Here is a 12,324-nt window from a genome sequence, read left to right as displayed (position 1 = left end):
TGTCCAAACTCTTCTTAAAACCTCCGGTGTTGGAGCACCCACAACTTCTGGAGGCAAATCATTCCACTAATTAATTGTTCTAACTGCCAAGAAATCCTTAGTTCTAGGTTGCTTCTCTCCTTGATTAGTTTCTATCCATTGCTTCTTTTTCTGCCTCCAGATGCTTCAGAGAATATGTTGGCCCTCTCTTCTTTGTGGCACTGCTATCATGTCACCCATATCCTAGAGCACTGGGTAAATACTAGATGAGAAGAAAAGAACTGATATGGTTCCCATCTTAAAAACAACAACAACAACAACAACAACAGAGATCCAGGAAACTACATACCAATCAGCCTGACATCAATAACTTGAAAGATCTTGGAAAATATAATCTAGTGGAAAATCACTTAAACATGAACCAGCAATATGTTGCAGCCACCAAAAGATCAAATGCAATCCTAGGCTGCATTAACAGAGGGGCAAAATGAAAATCACATGAAGTGTTAGTACCACTTTATTATGCCTTGGTAAGATGACACTTGGTACACTTGGTATACTGCATCCAGTTTTGGTCATCACAATATAAAAAAAGATGTTGGGCCTAGAAGTGCATAGAAGAACAACGAAGATGATTAGGGGACTAAAAGATAAAACATATGAAGAACGGTTGCAGGAATTTAATGAACAGAAGGACTAGGGGTGATTTGATAGCAGTGTTTCAATATCTGATAGACTGCCATAAAGAATTGGTCAACCTATTTTCCCAAAGCACCAGAAGGCAAAACAAAAAGCAATGGAGCGAAACGTCGATAACAATTTGATGGAAACAGCAAGAACAATTAACCAGTGGAATGGCTTGCCTTCTGAAGTTGTGAGTGCTTGATCACTGGAGATGATCTTGAAGAGGTTGAAAATTCATTTGCCTGAAATGTTACAGGGTCTCCTACTTCAGCTGAGGTTGGACTAGAAGACCTCCAAGGTCCCTTGCAACTTTGTTATTCTGATATTTATTCTGTTATTTATAGTCCTTTTCATTAAACTGAACATACCAAATTCCTACAACTGTTCTTCATATGTTTTAGCCTCCAGTCCCCTAATCATCTTTGTTGCTCTTTCTAGAATCTTAACATATATATTTTTTTATTTTGTGGTGACCAAAACTGGATACAGTATTCCAATAAGATACTAAGGTAAGATAAGACATTATGAAATATTCCAGTCAGTTATATTTCATAATGTCTTACCAAGGCATTATAAAATATTACTAACACTTCATGTGATCTTGATTCCAAGAGGCTCACATTTAGAGACAAATGTAAAACAAAACTGTTATTGCTTGCTTAAACTGAGTTGTTCTGTGATTTTTCCAGTTTAGGGGTGAAGAATAGACATGCATATATTTTGGCACTTGGAAAAGAGAAGAAAGAAGATCGGTTTTTTTTAGTTTACAAATTAAATATAGATATTTTTCCTTGGTACACAACTGATTCCCTTTCTCTGCTTCATGGTAACTAGATCAAAACAATAGGAGTTTCTGAGCTTTGGGCACCCTACAGGGCTGGAAAACTATTACCTTCACCAGCACATTCCTTTCTATTGATAGTGCTGGGCACCATCTGAAAACAGTTTCACTTTTTGAGTATTTTTCGATTATACATAGACAGCCTTTATTTGCCTTGAAATGTGAATTTGTTAGGCATTTATACTTATAAAAGGGTGTAAAAAGATTATATTCACAAAAAGCTTAAAGAACTTAAAGGGGAAAAACCTATTTTTCTGCTAGTCCAGCAGCTTCTAGACAATAAGATTATTTTTTTAATTTTTTAATATTAGCTGTGCACAAGAATATCCATAACCGAAAAGAAATATATTGGAAATATTGGTTCAACAGGTAGGAGTAATAGCTTCAGGGGTAAAGCTATCTTGCTTCTTCGAATGGCTAACTCTGAACATAGTAAATGATTATAGGAAATTCCAGAATGTTCTCCTCATTCCTTCATTAGACCTCTCTAACTATGTTTAATTCAAGTTTTTCTTCCTTGCTCAGAACAAGCTTTTGAAGCAGTCTATTACTCACTGGACTTTGATCTATTTTATAGGAATTGCCTTAAGGTGCCATAGCAAATATATCTCAAGCTGAAACACACAACGCACATACACCATCCACTAGACTCAGCTGGAACCAGAAAGGAAATTGGTGTCCTCTATGGTGAAGTGGTCAACATACTGAATCTGCAATTCCAATCAATCTAATTCAAACAATTAGAATGGAAAGGTAGGCAACTCATTTCTACAATATTTGTACCACATTTGTATATGGAAGATTGCAAGCTATGGAAAATGAGAAATGTTCAGAGGGGAATTGAATAATTACAGATCTCTCTTTTGACCACAGGGAATCTGTTTTCTCAGCGGTGCACAATCAAATTTTTTGGCAGGTGGCATTTTTTTGAACTGGCTAAAAGTTATGCAGGAGAGGATAGAATATGGTAACACTGTGCAAGAGAGAGGGCTGCATTGGCATTTCAGAATGGTTCATTTGCAGGATTGCTTTGCTTTTAAGGTGCCTTGAGCTTATCCTATACTTTACAAAGATTTGTTTTGTTTTTTGTTTTTGTTTTGCTGAAAATAATGTTGTGGCTTCTGCTGAATCTATCAGAAAAATCACATCACTGTTTATCAGGGAACTCCTTCCAGTTTTTGGTGGCAAGATTTCAGGGCATTCTGTGGACCACAAAATAGAGTTTCCAAAGATCAAATGGAGTGTTTGGATTGCTAATCCTAGTCTATCAGATTGTTCCTGCCACATCACATTAAAATAAGTATTTTCAACTTTGGTGGAAGAATGTTCACTCTTGAGCATTTTACTCTGGTTCTCAACCTTGGCAACATTTAGATAGGTGGACTTCAAATCTGATTGGGGAATTCTGGGACCTGAAGTCCACATATTTTATAGTTTTTAAGGCTGAGAAAAACTGCTCTAATCTGTCCTATGCTTTCTGCTAGGATTGCCTTACTTAATGAGAAATTCTTAGAACTCTTGAGGGTGGATCTTGACATCACAATGACATGAAATGCAATCTTGGGGCTCCAGGATTCCTGTCAATATCTCTGTTCCTGGATGGTCCTTTTGGACCTAAACTGTTCTGAAGGAACAGTGATAAAGAAGAGCATGTCTTGCTGATCTCAGGGACATTACAAAGCCCCTGATTGATCCAGGAGAAAGCTCTTTTTGCCAGCTACAAGAGAAGCAGCCAAAATGGCTGCAGAAGGTTGGGACAAGCCTCTGAAATAGATGCAGTACAGGAGTGTGTCGAAATAGTGATACTTTTTTTATTATTAGAGAGGGGAAAACCTAAAAGAATTGGAATTTAAAATAAAATTGAAGACAGAAGAAAATAAGTAGCAAATTAACTCTGGTTTAAGACTATCGCATTATCTTTCCTACCTTAACTTTCTTTGTTTTTTATGGATGGACTTCTTACAAATGCCTCTTACTTTTAAACTGGACTGGTCTCTTTTTTTCCTTTTTCTTCTATACTTTTTCCATTTTTTGTACTCGTGGATTAAAAACTTCTCTCATAAGGCTTGGATGGAGCGTAATGTTTAAACATTTTTTTTACCCCTCTCGGAACTTGGTGTTTACAGAGAGAGGCAGAAAGAGATGGAAAAGAGGTAACACTGCAATCTAATGGCTAGAGGCTCGGCAATATCTGATAAAGCTATAAGCTTTGTTTACTGAAAGGCTCAGTGGAAAACATTTTGTTTACACAGGTGTTCCTTTTCAGGAAAGAGAAAGCTTTGATTTGAAAAACTCCACTGAATTTGTTTGAAACCTAAAAAGCCTCAGATGTTTTGGCAGTGTTTAAAAACCTGGAAAATGGCATACAGTGAAGAAGAAAAGGCACTAACTTTGCAAAGAATGTTCTTAGAAATTCAAAAAGTTTTAATAATTACAGAGATAATTGAAAAGAAACTTTCAAAATACAGAAAGTATGGGGACAGTGATGAAGTTTGAGGACAGAGCTGAAAAAATAACAGAGACATATGAAAGTGATAAGAAAACTGTTCACACTGACAGCAAACTGAGAGTGAAGGGAAATGACAAGTGTGAAATATGGAAAGGAGAAATTGATGAACCGGAATTTATTCCAAATGTCAGAAAATAGATGAAGAAAGGAGAGAAAATTGGGCAGAAATAATGAGAGTAATCTCAGCAGAAGCACTAATGATAACAAAAGTTAAGCTGATAAAAAGAGCAGATAGAGGATTTCAAATTCTTATAAGACATGCAATGAACAAAAAATTCTTAAGAGAAGTCCACATAAGACTTATAAAAAAAAAACACAGAATACAGACTTTACAAATGGCAAGAGATATTGGACTACACTATCTCTAGAAGGATACAGGATATGAAATGAAACGTCACAATAAATTTTAGTTAAATGTAGTTAAATTTTGAGTGCTATGTACAACATAGTAATAGCTATAGTCAAATAAATGATTAATAATGATAATAAAGCATTTATATATACTAGATTGATAATATGAAATTTTATACAATACTGTAAGTGAGGATTATGGAGATGATGTTAAAAAGCCTTTTTATAAAAAATAAACATTTTTATATAGAATAGAATATAAAGAGGTAATATTATTGGATGATTTCAGGATGATGTAATAAAATGTCATAATATAAATTTACTTTAAATTTAATATTCCTTATGTTGAAAGGATGTAATAATAGCTAAGCTTAATGGATGTTTAATAATTATATCAATTTGTATACATTTATATTAGATTTATGATACTAATACTGGGAAAAACATGGAATTGAATATTAGAGAATGTTATCAATGCTAAAATAATAGAATGATGTCACAATAAATTTTAGTTAAATATAGTTAAATTTTGAGTGCTATGTACAATGTAATAATAGCTATAGTCAAATAAATGATTAATAATGATAACAAAGCATTTATATATACTAGATTGATAATATGAAATCTTATACAAACTGTAAGTGAGGATCATGGAGATTATGTTGAAAAGCCTTTTTATAAAAGATAAACAATTCTATATAGAATAGAATATAAAGATGTAATATCATTGGATGATTTCAGGATGATGTAATAAAGGATGTAATAATAGCTAGGCATAATGGATGTTTAATAATTATAACAATTTGTATACATGTATATTAAATTGATTATACTAATAACGGGGAAAAACATGAAATTGAAAATTATTAGAGAATGTTATCAATACTAAAATAATAGACTGACTTAGAATAGGAGGAAGCATAATAACAATGTATACAAAGATATCTTGATTGTCAATATGTGAATTTTGATAAAATGCAAGTGATGACTAAGGAAAGGACACAGAAAGACCTTGTAACCAATTGACACACTGTGTGTAGTTGAAGAGGCTTTTATGTTATATGTGTTGTGTGTTTGTCTGAAAATAAAAAAAAAAATATTAAAAAAAGAAATCCTTAGAACTCTTGGAGAGTGGCTATGGAGATTCTCAGTCATCCAGGTCATGGTTGTCCCAAAGGTGTTTTTTCAAGAGGCAACTGGACTTTCTTGTTTTCCTCTGAAGATGTTTTGCTTCTCATTCAGGATGCTTTTTCAGCTCTGAATGGAATTCTTCCATTCCCCACCATCCAGTCAGAGCTGAAGAAGCTTCTTGGATGAGAAATGAAGCTTCTTTAAAGAAAAACAAGAAAGTCCAGTTGCCTCTTGAAAAAGTACCTTTGGGACACCTTGAGCAGTGAGAAAGGAGTTGTTAAAATTTCATGTACTGAATTTTTTTCCAGTAGCTTATCTTTTCAAGCAACTTTCATTTTTCAATGTTCATTTATTTGCTTATTTTGTAGGGCAGAAGGGTGCTTTTCCTTTATTGGGTTCACAATCATAAACACATACATTTTTTATTGGAGTAAAGATACTAAAAAATAATAGTCCAGTATATGTTGTGTTGTTTTTTTAAAATATTGGAAGGCAAATTGACTTGATTATTTCTAGTTATTTCTTGGCTATTTCTATGCTAATGACAAACTTCTGTTGTGACTATCTGGTTATTAAGAAAGTTTATGTATGTCAGCTTTTGATGCAAATTATGGGAAAATGTATTGTCTATCGGTCACTGGTCTATGACGGTAATAATAAATTGTTGTTGTTTTTGTTGTCGTTGTATTGTCTATCTGTTCACATGGGAGTGTTGTTCTGCTTTGGTTCTTTCTGTAGGGCATTTTGCTTCCTTCAAATAATTTTTCATCTTCTAGTGTGTGATGACTTTGATGGAGCAGAAGAGGTAGTACTTTTGTTCATATAGTCCAAATTCATTTTTAATCTGACAATTTATTATAAATTTAGTGCCAATCATATTTCTACCCTTAATAAGCACAAATTTGTAATAAATCATCTTTTGCTTCTATATATCTTCAAATGTGGAATTTTAGTTCATGATATAACTGTAACACTGAACAGACGAAAATTAGATGTATAGATGTACAGTAAATGGCTGGGAGGCAGAATTCATGTCATAATCATTAATAACCTGTAACACTTGACAGTGAAATTTTGGTATAATTAAACCAAATAACCAGCAATATAAATTTCAATTCATTTGGAAGCAATATAAACATGATTAAATTGGTATCCATAGCTTAAATATACAATAGAGCAGAATTATAACTTAATCTGATGATGAACTTCAAAAATTGCTTTTCATTCCTCATTGACCTCAAATAAGGTATGACAGAAGATGTGAGATTATTTTTTACACAAATTCCACCTGCTTTGCATCTAACATAAATGGGAGTTTCTTCATATGAAATGGGGTTTTCTTCTAATAAAGGTCCTCCTTTCCATGGATGGGCTCCCCAAATATATATCAGATTATATTAGCTAACCCCACATATCCTAAATGAATGATTATATTACTACACGTTGTTCAACTTTCTTATACAATCTAAAATCCATTGATAAAAATCACATAGTGAATGTATGCCATGGTTGATTTCCAGAACTGTTCAATAGGAGGTAGGACACTTACATTACCCACAGTATAGTATTTCAAAGTTTAATGTGAAGCATTCACTCAAATCTGCTTTGTGAAGCACACACACACACACACACACACACACACACACACAAACAAAGCAAAACAAAGCAGGGCAAAGCAGAGCAAAACAGCTATGTTGCTGCAAGGCATCATCCAGCAGTTCCAAAATTTTCCAGCTAATGGAATTGCTGCTATAATGTCTTGGAGCAATACAAAATTCTTTAATAATATATTTTAAAAAAAGATAAATAACCTCATGCCCTGATGAGATGTACTGCATCATTTTCATGGCACAGAGCACCTCACTGAGGCAAATTTCACCCTCTTGTACAATTATCTGACAGAGTACTATTTACATTAACACTTGAGGTGAGGAATTAGTTATAATAAAATAATTATTCTCCTGGGGGATTACATTATAAGTAGAATTTTAAATATTTAATTTTGTAAATATGGGTCAACGGGTGGAGGGAGACTTAATTGGCCTGCCAATGTCAACAGTTGATGGGGGAGGGAAATCAAATATTTGAAGTAAAACTCAGCCTGGGAATAGGGGATATGGAATTTGATAAAGAAAAAAAGGGTATGCAGTGTCTGATATTGTTAATTGGTTTGGTTAGCTGATTAACTGGATAATATTTTACCCACACTCTTGAATGTACTTTTGCTTTGGATCTTACTGTGGATATTTACCTGTATTTATTCATGTTGTTCAATGGACATTTAATTTTTTGTTTTAGGCCCTCCGTATGCAGGTAATGACATATCAATTAAACTACTCAAATGATACAGTCTCTCTTTTTCACTTGAATTCTGCAAGAGAATATTGCAATAATCTTTGCTATGCTGATGATACTATCTTAATAGCTGAAAGTGCAAAGGATTTGCAAGTAATAAAAGTCAAGGGACAAAGTGAAAAGAAATTAGACTAAAATAAAATATAAAGAACACAGAACTAATTGCAATAGGTAGAATAATCAGTTATAGAATTGACAATGAAATATAGAAATGGTGGATAGCTTCTGACTTTAAGGATTAGCCAACAACAGCAAAGGAATAAGCTGTCAAGAAATATAGACTATGAAGACTTTTGGGAAAAATAGTAAGATGCTGTTCTGTGTCTAGACCTACAAACATCAGAATTGAGGAAAGCCACAGTATTCCCTGTGACACTCTATGAAAGTGAAAATTGGACTCTGAAGCAGCAGCATAGGAAGCATATTGATGATTTTGAACTTTGGTGTTGAAGAAGATTGCTGAGAATACCGTGGTCAACCAAGAAAAAAAAAAGATAATTGAACAAATCAACCCAGAGTTCTCAATTAGATGAACAAGTGACTAGGCTCAAATTATCCAATTTTTTTTAAGACAGAGCCCTCTAGAAAAGACTCTAATGCTGGGAAAGGTGAAAGGAAATAGAAGAACAGATTGACCAGTAGCAAGGTGGATGGAGACAGTTACAGTAATAACATAATGCATTATTGGAAGATTTGAAAAAACTAGATTAGGGATAGGCTGTCATGGAGGATATCAATCTATGTGGTCACTAGAAATAAAAAAAAATATGTACTTGATGATACATAATCAAAGTAATCTAGGCATGCCATGGTAAAAACGGAAATGTAATAGTGACTATTATGTACTTACAAAGAATGTATAAATTATGTATATAATTCAGATTGCAAAACATATGGAAACTATTTATGAAGAGGAGAAAGTCACCACACAAATTGACAGGTGTAATAAGCATTGGCTGGCATTTTGCTACAAATAATATATCACATTTCCAAGAAATCTTGAAACTTAAATTCATATTTTGCTTGTTTTAATGCATGACAAAAACATGTTTCTATTTTGCAGACCTTCCAATGGGCCATAAAGATGTCAGGAAAACTTTAATCTTTGAGGATAGATTCAGGAAAAGTAAAGGCATGAGCATTTCTTGCATACAAGAACATTTATGGACCCCCCCCTTTTTAAGTTATTATCATAGGCTCATGGGAGGAAGGAGTGAAGGGAAAGGTTTATGTGCTGCCAGGTGAATAGGATGTCCACAGTGATAGATGATCAGCCATTGCCATCCTCCATTTGCTATTCCTTATTATTAATGTTGGTTGCTTCAATGTAATGGTTGTTTAAAGTAATATAGAAAGGTCCATGATTTATGTAAGAGAACCAGTCCTGGACCTTGGTGTAGTATCTGTCTAACTCATAAATATTTGGGTACTGCAATTTTTAAATGTTGCACTTGATTCATTTTGGAAGTGTTTGACACCAGAGAACTTGGTATTTACAGCTGCCACTGCAGAGTAGCTGTATTAATGCTCCTATCATTCACAACAAATATACCTTACATAATTCTTATTTGGGTAAAAACATGAATATGAGCAGTCTTTCCAGTTTTGCTTTTCTGTCACTTGTTGGCCAGATTGATGTATTTGGCAAGCTCAAAATCAGGGACTGAAGACCAATCGTCCATACCCACTGTCACTTGGTTGTGCTGTCTAAAATTCAGGAGATAGGAAAGACCTACATATATTCATTTGTTGGCCTGAATGTCCATGAATCTGCTTATTCCCCTTTTAAAACCACCCAGATTGATTGCCATTACTACATTGCTGATAGCAAATTCCACAGTTTAGTTATGCCCTATGTAAAATAGTGTCTCTTCCTTTTGGTCCTGAATCTAAATTCAGTGGATGACCTCCAAGTTCTCACATAATAATACTGAGAGAAAAAGGAAATGGAGAAGATAAATTCTTGTCCATTTTATATATGTCCTGCGTGATATCTCTATCATGTCCCATCCCTCCTTGATTCCAAACTAAAAACCACAGCTCCTGCAATATGTCCTCACAATAAACTCCTAAAAACACTTTTTTTCCCAAAAAGGAACTGGACTTTCTGGGGGGTTTTTTGGAAGACGTTTCGCTTCTCACCCAAGAAGCTTCTTCAGCTCTGACTGGATGGTAGGGAATGAAAGGATTTATATTCCTTGCAGGCAGTTCATCATTTGCATTCTTTTAGTGAGTCATTAAGGTCAACTGGAGGTTTATCTATGTCATCATAGTCACCTGAGTGGTGCAAATGGGTGTGGAGCCTTCTTGGAACTGTTGAAAGGACTGTATTGTAGACTGGAGATAGATGATGTCATATCCCTCTCCTACTGTTAAGAGAAGGCTGTTCCATTTTGGCATACTGTAGATGGCATCTTTCAAACTAGGGATCCTCTGTCCAAAATGTGGACTTTGCTATCTTCAAAAGAGTCTCCTGTGTCTTTTAAATGCAGGTGGCTATTGTCCAGATTCTATTAATTTAAGGTGAAATCTGGAGTCTTTCTACTACGACCCCTCTTATGTTTGATCATTTTTGTGGAACTGATGGTGGGAAAAAGTTCAGAAGTTTTGTGAGACAAATCTTCCTTTCTCAGAAGCTTTGCTGGTCCCTTTTTAGCAAGGTTGTTTTTTTCTGTGGACTTTAATTTTATTGAACAATATGTTCAACATCTAGAATAGATGTTAGGCTTATTAGCATCTTCTTACATGCACATTATAATATTATGAATACCATTCAATAATTGTTACATCTTGAATTAAGTCCATTGTTTCATCTCCACTGATGGATTCCTCTAATTCTGTGCCTTTTCAACTTTCTTTCCCAAGAAAACTTTCCCTTTTTGTAGGTAGAGTTTATTGGATAGAAAAAAACCATAATGGTGTTTATAAAATCAAATTATCTAAATGCACATATATGCAGTCACAGCAACTAGCTTTAAAATAAACATTCTTTTCTTTAGTTCTCTCATCCCTGCTGCAGCTCTTATTAGCACTAGAATTCTGATAGCATAATATTATAACATTTGCCTAACCCAGAGAAGGTCACTAAAACAGATTTTTTTAAATTAAAATTCATATTTCCCTTCCCCGATTTACTATTCTATCACACATTGCTATTATTTGTAGTAGTAACAGCAAAAGTATTAATTCAGAATGATTAAGCACTGCAAAAATATCACTACATTTACCTAAGACTGGGAGGGAGGGAGGGAGGGGGAGAGGGAGTGTGTGTGTGTGTGTGTGTGTGTGTGTGTGTGTGTGTGTGTGTCTGTGTTTAAAACTGCTAAATAATGTGGCTTTGAAGAGACTTAAAGCATATACTTTCCCACTTTTAGTAAACAAACAAACATCACAAGATATTGGTACCATAAAGCAGAGTTGCTGTCGGAGCTTCCACGTGCAACAGGGGACATGTCAGATGTCATTTATTTGTTTGTTTGTTTATTTGTTTGCTTATCAAAGTTATTGGCTACCCATCTTACCACTTTTGCAGTCTAGTCCTAGATGTATTTTAATTGATCTGTGGCACTTCCTCATCAAATGATCAAGTTACCATATACTATCTTCATTTAAAAATAAACAAAAATCAGTCTCTTTGTTGACAAGAAGGTAACTTGTGACTGTATTTTGCTGGATATCTTTATAGTCATACTTAAGGCGTGCAGGAGGGGGGCATTATTTTTTTGCTGAGGTTTTATCTCCAAAAATTGTTTTATAATGTTGCCTTCACTTGTGGTGTGCCTGTGCAAGCTGGCTACTATAGACCACACATTATGGCCAGTATCAATGACCTGAATCCCAAAAGGTCCTGGTTGAACAGGACCACACAACACTCATCTCTTTAACATTGGGTGTTATGTGTTGCCCTTCTGTCACAGTTACACTGTGAAAGTAAGACTAAGTTCAACTCTGCTGTAGATTGAAAACAGCAGTTGTGGAATAAGCTTCATGAAGATGGCAGTTTTACTGGCTCAATGACAGCAAAATAAAATAATTACTGCTACAAAAGTTTTTCAAAGATATGAATATTTTAGTTGTGGAGCAGGCAATAAAGGTGTTGTCACCAAGGGTGACACAAACTTCCATTTCTAAATAAAAGCTTCAGTAATATTGGAAAATGTGGCCTGCCATCAAAAGTTAGTGGCGTGTCTCAGTGAGAATTATGGATTTCTCACCCTGCTGGATCTCTTTGAAAAAGCAGCAGTTTTGTAGAAAATCTGTGGGGGTGCAGACCGGAGAAGTATAGCATGCTTTGCATTTGGGAACTGACTCATGTGCAACACATCAGGACATGAGTATTTGCTATAAAACATCAGAACAGCAGGGAATCTATACTGCAGAGACTTACAAACAGAGGTTAAGCATCTCCCTATACAGTGCATATGCATTTGTTGAAAATACCTTAGAGTTTTCTTGTATGTTGAAAACATACAAG

This window comes from Thamnophis elegans, chromosome 4, assembly GCF_009769535.1.
Source record: "Thamnophis elegans isolate rThaEle1 chromosome 4, rThaEle1.pri, whole genome shotgun sequence".
Taxonomy (NCBI): Eukaryota; Metazoa; Chordata; class Lepidosauria; order Squamata; family Colubridae; genus Thamnophis; species Thamnophis elegans.
This window is presented reverse-complemented; position numbering follows the sequence as displayed.